This window comes from Staurois parvus, unplaced genomic scaffold (genome assembly GCF_062004578.1).
Source record: "Staurois parvus isolate SC_StPar_1 unplaced genomic scaffold, SC_StPar_1.0 ptg001477l, whole genome shotgun sequence".
Classification (NCBI taxonomy): Eukaryota; Metazoa; Chordata; class Amphibia; order Anura; family Ranidae; genus Staurois; species Staurois parvus.
Genome location: NW_028319273.1, coordinates 361,687 through 374,462, shown reverse-complemented (window position 1 = coordinate 374,462; position 12,776 = coordinate 361,687). Strand labels below are relative to the sequence as shown.

The 12,776-nt window shown below is 46.2% G+C and overlaps 1 pseudogene; it reads left to right on the top strand.

Moving 5' to 3' along the window:
* The first annotated feature begins 9,019 nt into the window (after window positions 1-9,019).
* Window positions 9,020-10,555, top strand: LOC149435772 (large ribosomal subunit protein uL13-like; annotated as a pseudogene).
* The last annotated feature ends 2,221 nt before the right edge of the window (window positions 10,556-12,776 follow it).

The window sequence follows — 12,776 nt, the reverse complement described above, 5'->3', positions numbered from 1 at the left end:
TCCTACCACTGACACCAATGATGGGGCACTATTCCTCCCACTGACACCAATGATGGGGCACTATTCCTACCACTGGTACCAATGATGGGGCACTATTCCTCCCACTGATACCAATGATGTGGCACTATTCCTACCACTGATACCAATGATGTGGCACTATTCCTACCACTGATACCAATGATGTGGCACTATTCCTACCATTGGCACCAAGGATGGGGCACTATTCCTCCCACTGACACCAATGATGGGGCACTATTCCTCCCACTGATACCAATGATGTGGCACTATTCCTACCACTGATACCAATGATGTGGCACTATTCCTACCACTGATACCAATGATGTGGCACTATTCCTACCATTGGCACCAAGAATGGGGCACTATTCCTCCCACTGACACCAATGATGGGGCACTATTCCTCCCACTGGTACCAATGATGGGGCACTATTCCTCCCACTGATACCAATGATGGGACACTATTCCTCCCCATAATACCAAAGATGAGGCATTGTTTACTCCCACTAATGCCAGGACATTTTCTTCTCCCACTTGCCACACTCCAGCCCCTGAAGAACAGTAAACTGGCCCCTTGTTTAGAATGCTTATGGACCACTAAGCTAGATGCCAGAACACAAGCGACTTCTGGTATTCCAGCCCAGGATGATTGGACTACATCCTAGCAGCAAAGGGCATCATTGCACCACCAGTGGTTGCTAGGACCACCAGTGAGCTAGCAACCAATCATGTAAGTTTCCCTTACATCAGAGTTCCTCACTGGATTCTCCCCTTACATGAGAATCCCCATCACAGTCTTCCCTGGTGTAAGGGGTCCAGATCAGACCCCCCCCCCCCCTTCATGAACGTCCTCACCAGAATCTCCCCTAATGTAAGGAGTTCAGGTTAGAGCCCCCCCCCCCCCCCACTTACATGAGAGTCCCCATTAGAATCCCTTGTTTCTTCAGAGTCTCCATCAGAGTCCCCCTTGTATCAGTGTTGGGAAAGCTCCAAGTCAGGGGTGGACTGACCATTTGGAAACTCAGGAACTGCCCATGGGTCCGGGGTCAGTAGGGGGCCCCATGAGATGCCCCTGGTACCTTTTTCATAGGCTTTTTTGAGTTTGGGCAAAGACACAGGGGCCCCATGATCCCCTATTGCCCGGGGCCCCATGAGTTGTCAGTCCGCCCCTGCTCCAAGTAAAACATATTCATTCATTTAATTTTTATTCTTGTATTGGAAAAGTTCGGAGAGCCCTGTTCTAGACAACTATACAAATGGTACAGCCTGGACCTTGAAGAAGGGGACATACCCCGAAAGCTTGTCCTCAAAATTTATGTTAGTGCAAATAAAAAAAGTATCACATCAGTACTCAATTGTTTCTGTCGCAAATGTACTAATAGGGCTACAATCACCTCATACAATTAAATGAAACTGTGAAATTTAGAGGTGTCAATTAACTGAAAGCCTAGCGGGTATGTAAACAAAAAAAAAAGTCCCTAATTTTGGATGGGAGCTTAGAAGGGAGCAAGACATCCGGCCAACATCAACTGTGTTTCTGCAATGCGGCAATTTAATAACTCTTTCCACTTTTGGGACCCAGACCGCTCTTCCATTCTCAGTCTGCTGCTAAGCAGGAAGCTTCAATCAGAGTCTTCGAGAGAGACGCTACATTGCATCTGCTCAGCTGGAGCTATAATAGAAATAAAGAAGAGTCAGCACACTGCCATAATGTCTGGAGGAAAAAAAAATACATCCAAGGATGAATGAACAAAATTAACAAATCCCATCAATTTGAGATTCGTGAAAGGAAAAAAGAAAGCACATTTGACTCGGAAACCAGAGGAGCTTACACTCTAATGTCCCCACGACAGTCACACACTATTATTATAAATTTATATAGCTCTGACATATTGTGTAGTGTTGTACAAAGAACACCGAGCCATTCACAGCAGTCTCTGCATCAAAGGAGCTTACAATCTATTGTTCCACCGCAGTCATAAGCTATTATTATTATATAGTTGAAAGCTCTGACAAATACTGTAGTGCTGTACAGAGAACACTGAGCCAGTCACATCAGTCTCTGTACCAGAGGAGCTTACACTCCAATATCCCACCTCAGTCATACATTATTATTATATACTTATGTATCTCTGAGATATACCGTAGCGCTGTACAGAGAACACTGAGCCAGTCACATCAGTCTCTTCACCAGAGGAGCTTACACTCTAATGTCCCCACCACAGCCACACACTATTATTATTATACATTTATATAGCTCTGACATATATCGCAGTGCTATACTGAAAACACTGAGCCAGTCACATCAGTCTCTGTACAGAGAAGCTTACACTCTAATTTCCCCCCCACAGTCACACGCTGTTATTATTGTAGCACTACCCTCTTAGGAGTCGCTGATGTTTTGGGTCCCCCTATAGTCCTGCACAGACAGGCAACACGCAATTTCTTCAGACCTTGCACACAGGAGGCAGTAAACAGTCCTTAAGCTGGGGTTTTTAGGTTTTATTAAGGGGTTTTTGAACTTGGATGGGGTCAAGGGGTGTATGGGATGCCCAGGTGAACTGCAACTGAGGACAACACTTTAGCAACTATGTGCAAGTCTCTACACAGCAAAGATTTCTTCTCGAAAAGCTCACCAGCCCAGACCCCAGATGAATCATGTTCTCATCCATCTGCCAGAAGGAAATACCTGGGCAAAGGGGACCCAGAATCCACCACCTCAGATGAGGGCTAGTCAGGTTTTCCACCCATATACCCTTTCCCCTTATCCAGCCCAGGGGTTGTAGGACTACTCACTCTTCCCTCCTGCAAGCTTGTTGAGTTGGTGGCTGCCTTCAGGCCTTCCACTGGGCTGGCTCCTTCCCTGCTGCACAGATGGTCCGCTCTCAGGGGACTACTGAGTTTGAGAGATCCTTCTTTCAGCTTCAGCCTGGAGGTAGGCTCCTTCCCACTGGGCCCCCTCCCAGGCTCCTGCATTCCAGCCTCTCACTCCCATCTTCCACCCGAACGCTCCTGCTGCAGAGCAGGCTCTGTCATACTTAAAGACTGTCCTGACCCCATGCCAAGCCTCCTTCCTAGGGATTGGTCAGGATCCCTTAAGTATGCAGAACAACCTCTCCTCACCCCCACCCACTGCCTTGTAGAAACTTCTCAAGTCTCTAGAACATGGGGAGGTATTAGGGAGCTGATCTGCAGAGCTCTCATCTCTGACCTAAGGTGACCTGGCTGACTCACACCCAGGATGGCTCATGCCCAGGCTGCCATCAGCCTTTCTCACTAAAAAAAACTAGGTAGCTCCCCCTGGCTGACTAGAGGGGTGCTACATTATTATACATCTATATAGTTCTAACATACTCTGCAGTGCAGTACAGAGAACACAGAGCCTATCACATCAATATCTACAGCAAAGGAGCTTACATTCTAATATCATACACTCTAGGGTAATCTCGGTAACATGCCAGTTGACCAGCTTGTATGATTTTCATATTATGGGAGGAAACCCAAGCTAAAAGCCAATGATGCCATGCAAGTAGTGTCTTGTTGAGCATTCTTTCTTCCCAAGATCCAACTCTGCAAGGCTATAGTTCCAACGACATAACATCTATGTCTAGGTCTTGTGCTTTACTACCTCTTTGCTCCGGTCATTAGCAGAGGCTGAAGCTGTAGATGTGAAGGCATTTTGCCCATTCCACCAAAGATACCCCAGGATACAGACAATAAATTCAAATTGCAAATTATATTTCTCAATGAGTCAGTTGTTCTATTTGTGCGTGAGTCCACCACCCGCCAATCTGTACTATTGTGCATGCTGGTAACAATTCTAGGTAATCATTCTCTACCCAATAAAATTTGCCATCATACCAGGAAATGAGTTTCTGTGATACTTTAGATTTGCACATAATGTGAGCCGATAATTGAATGAGTTTGCTGACTCTTTGGCAAATTGGATGAAAGATCATCTCATCTATGGCCAGACAAAACTTGCCAAGTTCAACCACAACACCAGGTGGCACAATCATTGCACTTGTAGCATGTTTCACGGTAAATTTAGCCTCAGTAGACATCTATTAAGATAGGTTATTACAGCGCTGGTCATGTGATCCCTACAGCGACAGCATGCTGGTCATGTGATCCCTACAGAGACAGCACGCTGGTCATTTGATCATTATAGAGACAGCACTGGTCATCTGATGACTACAGAGATGGCACTAGACATGTGATCACTACAGAGATGGCACTGGTCATCTGATAGCTACAGAGACGGCGCTGGTCATCTGATAAATACAAAGATGTGATGGTCAGCTGATGGCTACAGAGACTGCGCTGGTCATCTGATGACTACAGAGACACGATGGTCATCTGATGACTACAGAGACACGATGGTCATCTGATGACTACAGAGACACGATGGTCATCTGATGACTACAGAGACTGCGCTGGTCATCTGATGACTACAGAGACGGCGCTGATCATCTGATGACTACAGAGACTGCGTTGGTCATCTGATGGCTACAGATACAGCGCTGCTCATCTGATAAATACAAAGATGTGATGGTCAGCTGATGGCTACAGAGACTGCGCTGGTCATCTGATGACTACAGAGACACGCTGGTCATCTGATGACTACAGAGATGGCACTAGACATGTGATCACTACAGAGATGGCACTGGTCATCTGATAGCTACAGAGACGGCGCTGGTCATCTGATAAATACAAAGATGTGATGGTCAGCTGATGGCTACAGAGACTGCGCTGGTCATCTGATGACTACAGAGACAGCGCTGGTCATCTGATAAATACAAAGATGTGATGGTCAGCTGATGGCTACAGAGACTGCGCTGGTCATCTGATGACTACAGAGACAGCGCTGGTCATCTGATAAATACAAAGATGTGATGGTCAGCTGATGGCTACAGAGACTGCGCTGGTCATCTGATGACTACAGAGACTGCGCTGGTCATCTGATGACTACAGATATGGTGCTGGTCATCTGATGACTACAGAGACACGCTGGTTATCTGATGACTACAGAGACGGAGCTGGTCATCTGATGACTACAGATATGGTGCTGGTCATTTGATGGCTACAGAGACGGCTTTGGTCATCTGATGGCTACAGATATGGCGCTGGTCATCTGATGACTACAGAGACGGCTTTGGTCATCTAAGGACTACAATGACACGCTGGTTATCAGATGACTACAGATATGGCGCTGGCCATCTGATGACTACAGAGACGGAGCTGGTCATCTGATGACTACAGATAAGACGCTGGTCATCTGATGGCTACAGAGATGGCGCTGGTCATCTGATGAGTACAGAGACGGTGCTGGTCATCTGATGACTACAGAGATGGCGCTGGTCATCTGATGGCTACAGAGATGGCGCTGGTCATGTGATGGTCACAGAGATGGCGCTGGTCATCTGGTAGCTACAGAGACGGCGCTGGGCATCTGATGACTACAGAAACAGCGCTGATCATCTGATGATCACTGAGATGGCGCTGGTCTTCTGATGACTACAGAGACAGCTCTGGTCATCTGATAGCTACAGAGATGGCGCTGGTCATCTGATGATCACAGAGACGGCGCTGGTCTTCTGATGACTACAGAGACAGCTCTGGTCATCTGATAGCTACAGAGATGGCGCTGGTCATCTGATGATCACAGAGACGGCACTGGTCATCTGATGACTACAGAGATGGCACTGGTCATCTGATGACTACAGAGGTGGAGCTAGTCATCTGATGACTACAGAGACGGTGCTGGCCATCTGATGACTACAGAGACAGTGCTGGTCATCTGATGACTACAGAGACAGTGCTGGTCTTTTGATGACTACAGAGACGGGCTGGTCATCTGATGACTACAGAGACGGTGCTGGTCATTTGATGACTACAGAGACGGTGCTGGTCAACTGATGACTACAGAGACAATCGGGCACATTTTGTACGGATAGCTAAATTCTGACTACACTTCCCACAGCCGCAAAATGCTCCATTTCCTTCCAAAGAGCCAACCATAAATCTCATGACGGATGGAGCCGAAGTCTCTACAAAGATGTTGAATTTTGTCCTGCGAGACGACTGCGCCATAAAGCCTTAATGATTCCTTCGCATTACCGTTTCTGCTTTCTGAGGAACGTGCGGCATTTATATAGTGATGTATCTTTATTTCAAAAGTGTGCTCAGAAAAAACGAGTTCACGACTTAATGGTTCGCAATTAGTTTTGTCTTCAGATTATCGAAAAATAAGCAAACACAGATTGTTTGGAAATGTTGCATTATTTCAGGCTCATAAAATGGAAGAGAACGGAAAGTAATAGAACCGCTTTATGAATCTTCCACACCGCCACAACTCATGTATGTCACAGCGGGTCTCTGTGCAGGAAAAAATACATTGAAAAGACTCTTTTTGAAAATATGGAATTTAAGGATTACTCATCTGGCTATGGAGAAACATAATTGTAGGTTCATCATCTGAATGACAGCACATGTGCTAAGTGCTACAGTACATAATAAACCATCACTATTGTTAGAGAAGGAGGAGAGCTATAGAGGAAGGAGCAGAGTCTTCCAGCAGAGCAGAGTATTTCAGGAGAGGAGAGTTATAGAGGAAGGAGCAGAGTCTTCCAGCAGAGCAGAGTATTTCAGGAGAGGAGAGTTATAGAGGAAGGAGCGGAGTCCTCCGGCAGTGCAGAGTATTTCAGGAGAGGAGAGCTATAGAGGAAGGAGCAGAGTCTTCCAGCCCAGCAGAGTATTTCAGGAGAGGAGAGTTATAGAGGAAGGAGCAGAGTCCTCCAGCAGCGCAGAGTATTTCAGGAGAGGAGAGTTATAGAGGAAGGAGCGGAGTCCTCCGGCAGTGCAGAGTATTTCAGGAGAGGAGAGTTATAGAGGAAGGAGCGGAGTCCTCCAGCAAAGCAGAGTATTTCAGGAGAGGAGAGTTATAGAGGAAGGAGCGGAGTCCTCCAGCAGAGCAGAGTATTTCAGGAGAGTTATAGAGGAAGGAGCGGAGTCCTCCAGCAGAGCAGAGTATTTCAGGAGAGGAGTTATAGAGGAAGGAGAGGAGTCCTCCAGCAGTGCAGAGTATTTCAGGAGAGGAGAGTTATAGAGGAAGGAGCAGAGTCCTTCAGCCCAGCAGAGTATTTCAGGAGAGGAGAGCTACAGAGGAAGGAGCGGAGTCCTCCAGCAGAGCAGAGTATTTCAGGAGAGGAGAGTTATAGAGGAAGGAGCGGAGTCCTCCAGCAGAGCAGAGTATTTCAGGAGAGGGGAGTTATAGAGGAAGGAGCGGAGTCCTCCAGCAGTGCAGAGTATTTCAGGAGAGGAGAGTTATAGAGGAAAGAGCGGAGTCCTCCAGCAGAGCAGAGTATTTCAGGAGAGGAGAGCTATAGAGGAAGGAGAGGAGTCCTCCAGCAGTGCAGAGTATTTCAGGAGAGGAGAGTTATAGAGGAAGGAGCGGAGTCCTCCAGCAGAGCAGAGTATTTCAGGAGAGGAGAGTTATAGAGGAAGGAGCGGAGTCCCCCAGCACAGCAGAGTATTTCAGGAGAGGGGAGTTATAGAGGAAGGAGCGGAGTCCTCCAGCAGTGTATAGTATTTCAGGAGAGGAGTTATAGAGGAAGGAGCGGAGTCCTCCAGCAGAGCAGAGTATTTCAGGAGAGGAGAGTTATAGAGGAAAGAGCAGAGTCCTCCAGCAGAGCAGAGTATTTCAGGAGAGGAGAGTTATAGAGGAAGGAGCAGAGTCCTCCAGCAATGCAGAGTATTTCAGGAGAGAAGAGTTATAGAGGAAGGAGCGGAGTCCTTCAGCCCAGCAGAGTATTTCAGGAGAGGAGAGTTATAGAGGAAGGAGAGGAGTCCTCCAGCAGTGCAGAGTATTTCAGGAGAGGAGAGTTATAGAGGAAGGAGCGGAGTCCTTCAGCCCAGCAGAGTATTTCAGGAGAGGCGTTATAGAGGAAGGAGCGGAGTCCTCCAGCAGAGCAGAGTATTTCAGGAGAGGAGAGTTATAGAGGAAGGAGCGGAGTCCTTCAGCCCAGCAGAGTATTTCAGGAGAGGAGAGTTATAGAGGAAGGAGCGGAGTCCTTCAGCCCAGCAGAGTATTTCAGGAGAGGAGAGTTATAGAGGAAGGAGCGGAGTCCTCCAGCAGCGCAGAGTATTTCAGGAGAGCAGAGTTATAGAGGAAGGAGCAGAGTTCTCCAGCAGTGCAGAGTATTTCAGGAGAGGAGATAGACTTGGGTTTACATACATTGCCGAAGCTTCATTTGAAGTCTGGACCCATTTTAATCGTCTGGCTCAGAGGGGCAATCACAGACAATTTCACTCAGTAAAACTCTCAGCTAAATGTGCAAGGAGAGCAAGCGAATGTTAAATTCAACAGAACTGTGCAAGGAGCTGAAGAATCCCTCCACGGGGAGGTGAGAAGTGAGGTGTGAATGAAGATTGAATGCCTGGCCAAGAAATCAACCTGACTTTTAGCTATAAATAAGGCTTAGGTTCTTCACGGCTGGAGGCCAACATAAATAATACTTAACGATTTTCTGTCTGTCTGCTGAAGGAACCATTACGGGGTCTCTAAAAACAATCTCAGATAAATCCTAAATGGACTTTGATGGGATTCTGCAGCCAAACAAACGAGGGAAAACATCCCCTTCTATGCACGGTCCAGTGCCAACCAACCATCAGTTGCATTGGTGTTCCAATGAACTATATCCACTGCACTCTAACGAGAGAGACAACATTTTCTTCACCTGCATTTTTTTCTGCACCTACATCTTGACACAGCAACTGAAACATAAGATTGTGAAAAGTGTACAACCTATCAGGATCTCCTTTCTTAATTCAGCAAGCATGGTTTCTGTGGAGAAGGACTTGGGACCCAACTGAATAGTATAACATTGCAGGTTTTAGGTGATAAGAGATTAAAGCAATCAAAAACCCTCATTTCAGTCAGTGCATAACACAGCAAAGCATTCCTAAAACAGAAGGTATTCTCTTTCTTGGCTGGCAACACAAGATGGCAGACACTAAGGCCAAGACAAAGGTTGCACCAAAGGCCAGGGGCACAGCAAAGCCCAAGACAAGAGCCCTATCAAAGGCCAAGCTACCTGGAGAACTAATGAAGGGAGGCCTCCAAGGATTCTACAAGAACTCAGGTGGTGGACCTAGTCATTCAAGTCATGTTCTGGTCCAAGATGGCACAGGACATCTCCTTGTTTGTCTCTATTGTTGCTAAGCAAAATTTGTTTGGGTGCAAAGTGGTTGTTGTGGGATGTGAAGGTGTCAACATTTCTGTCAACTTTTACCCCAACAAATGTGAATACTTTTCTTTCTTGCATATTCCCATGGGCCATAGCACTTCAGAGCACCTAGCCACATCTTCTGGAGGACTAAGCGAGGACAGGCTACTCTGTAGCAACTGAAGGTATTTGTCAGGGCTCTGTCCACAGCAGCAGTATTCGGAAACCTGGCATTCCTGCCAGTACCTTGCATGGCCGCAGAAATGCACGCTGGCAAAAATCTATGCTCATTGGCGCACGGACGCGAGCCGGAACACGAATGCGCACTGGCGCATAGTTAGGCATGCATTAGCTCAGTTTGGTGCCAGATCGCCTTTATAAGGAAGCCCATCACTCCCTCAAATTGCTGGTTGATCTCTGGCTCCCCAGTACCTTTGTCCATGTTCCCTTGCTGTTGTGATATCCTGTTATCAATTCAGCTTGTTCTTGGACCTGTCTTCTCCGCCTGACTCCTGATCTGACCCTGGCTTGGCTAATAGATATTCCCACCTGCTCTCCTGATCTGACCTCGGCTTGGCTAATAGATATGCTCACCTGCTCTCCTGATCTGACCTCGGCTTGGCTAATAGATATGCTCACTTGCTCTCCTGATCTGACCCCGGCTTGGCTAATAGATATTCTCTCCTGATCTGACCTCGGCTTGGCTAATAGATATTCTTACTTGCTCTCCTGTGTATGACCCCGGCTATCCTATTGACTACATCTGCTCCAATCTCCACCTGGCATCTGACCTTGAGCTTTGAACCAACTACTCTGTGGTCCTCTGCTACCCTGAAGGCCTGCATAACTCTCAGGGGCGCCACCTGTCTGCAGACACCATTCCAGTGCATCAGCCATGCTCCTGGGTGTACTTCTGACAAGCACTCCTACAGGTGACCCATGCTACTTTGGGCCCGACTCCTTCTGTCCCATATCCAGGGGAGTCTGGAACTCAGCCACAAGGAAAGCCCTCTCTCCATTGGCCTCTAACACCAGGTACGTGATAGTATTTGAGGGTATCCCACCTCCTTACAATAAAACAAAGTGAATGATGGCTCCTGCTGCCCCGCAGACTGAACACTTGAAGCCAACATGCAAGTTTGCTCTCTTTGGTCACCAGGCAGTCGCTGCCACGCTAGAAGAGAAAGGTAAAGGCCAAGCTGCCCTATAACAAAAAGAAGCTGGTCATGAAACTGAAGAAGGAAGCAAAGAAAAATGTTAAAAGTAATATTGCAGAGTACATAGAGGTCCTGATAGAATATGTTCTGGTTTAAATATACGCATAGACCTGGAATAAAATATTTGAGAAAAATATATTTATGTGTCTCAATGAGCATGTCAAAAATAAAGAAGATTATTCCTCATTTTGGGACGATGGGGGAGGCCATCCAAATGATTGCTTTTCATCCCTCTGGTCAGAAGCACCCATTGGTTTCCAAGTCCTACTCCATGGAAGCCATGGTTTTCATTGATGATGACAAAATAGCCTAAAACAGCTGTATGTCGCTTGGAATGAATAGCATTATAATACCAGGCCAGTAGTTTTCAACCAGGGTTCCTCCTGAGGTTCATAGGGGTTCCTTGAGCTTCAAGCAATGGTGGATTGATCGCCCAGCTCCACTGATTACCAATGCAAGGGAATAATTTTCCATTAACCACCAATGCAAGGGTTCACTTCTACACTGACCACTAATGTTAGAGTGGACACTAAGTACACCACATTACCTACTCCTAGACTTCAAATTTCCTTCTGAAGGTATTTACATATCTCATTCCATTACATATGCTAAAAATAATTATTTCTCATTTCACAACGTGGGTGGAGCCATGACAATCACTGCTTTTTGTCTCTGTAGCCCAGGACTTCTACAGTGACCACTAATGTTAGCGTGGACACTAAGTACACCACATGACCTACTCCTAGACTTAAAATTTTAATATATTAGTCCTGCTAATGTATTGTGAGCTGTTGGTAAAATATTTTTTAGCCAGGGTTCCCCAAGAACCTGAAGATTATATCAGGTGTTCCTGGGGTGTAAAGGTTGAAAAGCTGTACTAGGCTATATTTGCACCTGTCTAGAGCAGGGGTCTCCAAACTTTTCAAACAAAGGGTCAGTTTACTGTGGGTGGAAGCAGGGGCGGACTAACAACTCATGGGGCCCCCGGGCAATAGGGGATCGGGCCCCTGTTTCCTTGCCCAAATGCAAAAAAGCCTATGAAAAAGGTACCAGGGGCATCTCATGGGGCCCCCTACTGACCCCGGGCCCTCGGGCAGTGCCCGAGTTTCCAAATGGTCAGTCCGCCCCTGGGTGGCAGTCATGACATACTGTCAGTGGAAGGAATAGTGCCCATCACAGGTGTCAGTGGGAGGAATTGTGCCCCATCATTGGTGTCAGTGGAAGGAATAGTGCCCCATCATTGGTGTCAGTGGCAAGAATTATACCCCACTGTTCGTGTCAGTTGAAGGAATAGTATTAAAGATAGAATAGGTAGGCGATATATATATATATATATATATATATATAAATCCAAAATCAAAATACAATCACTCTATATAGTGTAAGGCCCCCAAAACTTGGGCCAACTGTAGTGACCCTAGACAAGTCTTGTCTCAGTGTTATTCTATTCTAAGTGAAGCTGTCCCTAATTAAGTGTGATTAACACTTCCAACATGCAAATAAAATATATATAGGCGCTACATTTGCCCAAAAAATAAACTTCATATAGTGCAATAAGTACAAGATTAGTACCACATGAGGGTTATCTCAATTGTGGTCCATTGCAGGGGCGGACTGACCATTTGGAAACTCGGGCACTGCCTGAGGGCCCGGGGTCAGTAGGGGGCCCCATGTACCTTTTTCATAGGCTTTTTTAGGTATGGGCAAGCCACAGGGGCCCCATGAGTTGTCAGTCCGCCCCTGGTCCATTGTGAAAAAGTTCAGTCTAGAGAACCTAGTATTCCCAGGTGGTCTCCCATCCAGGTTTGATGCTGCTTAGCTTCTGAGATCAGACTAGATTGGGTGCATTCAGGGTAATGTGGCCATGGGCAGGAAAATGTGCTTAGACCAAAAAGATATTATAACCCCTCCGTATAGCAATTCAACCAACAGTGAACATGTGAAGTAAACAGTAAAAAACCATGAATATAATGACAACTCTTGTGACTGTCCCAAAATAGAGTAATAGAAAATTCCAAAGAGGGTAAAAAAATTTTTAAAAAATGTGAAAAAAATTAAAAAAATAAAAAATAAATGTGACTGTGATCTTCACCGCGTGCTCATAACTGTGAAGTGTAGATGACTCACTGACCAGATCCTTTGACCCCAGGAATAGTGCCTCATATCATTAGAGGGAATAGTGACTCAGGGGCCAGATAAAGGCTATCAAAGGGTTGCATCCTTCAGAAGGAAATTATAATATATGTATCAAAATTTGCTGCAAAATAAAACTACTTCCAGGTAAAAAGGTATAATATATACATAAAAATTGGTGCAG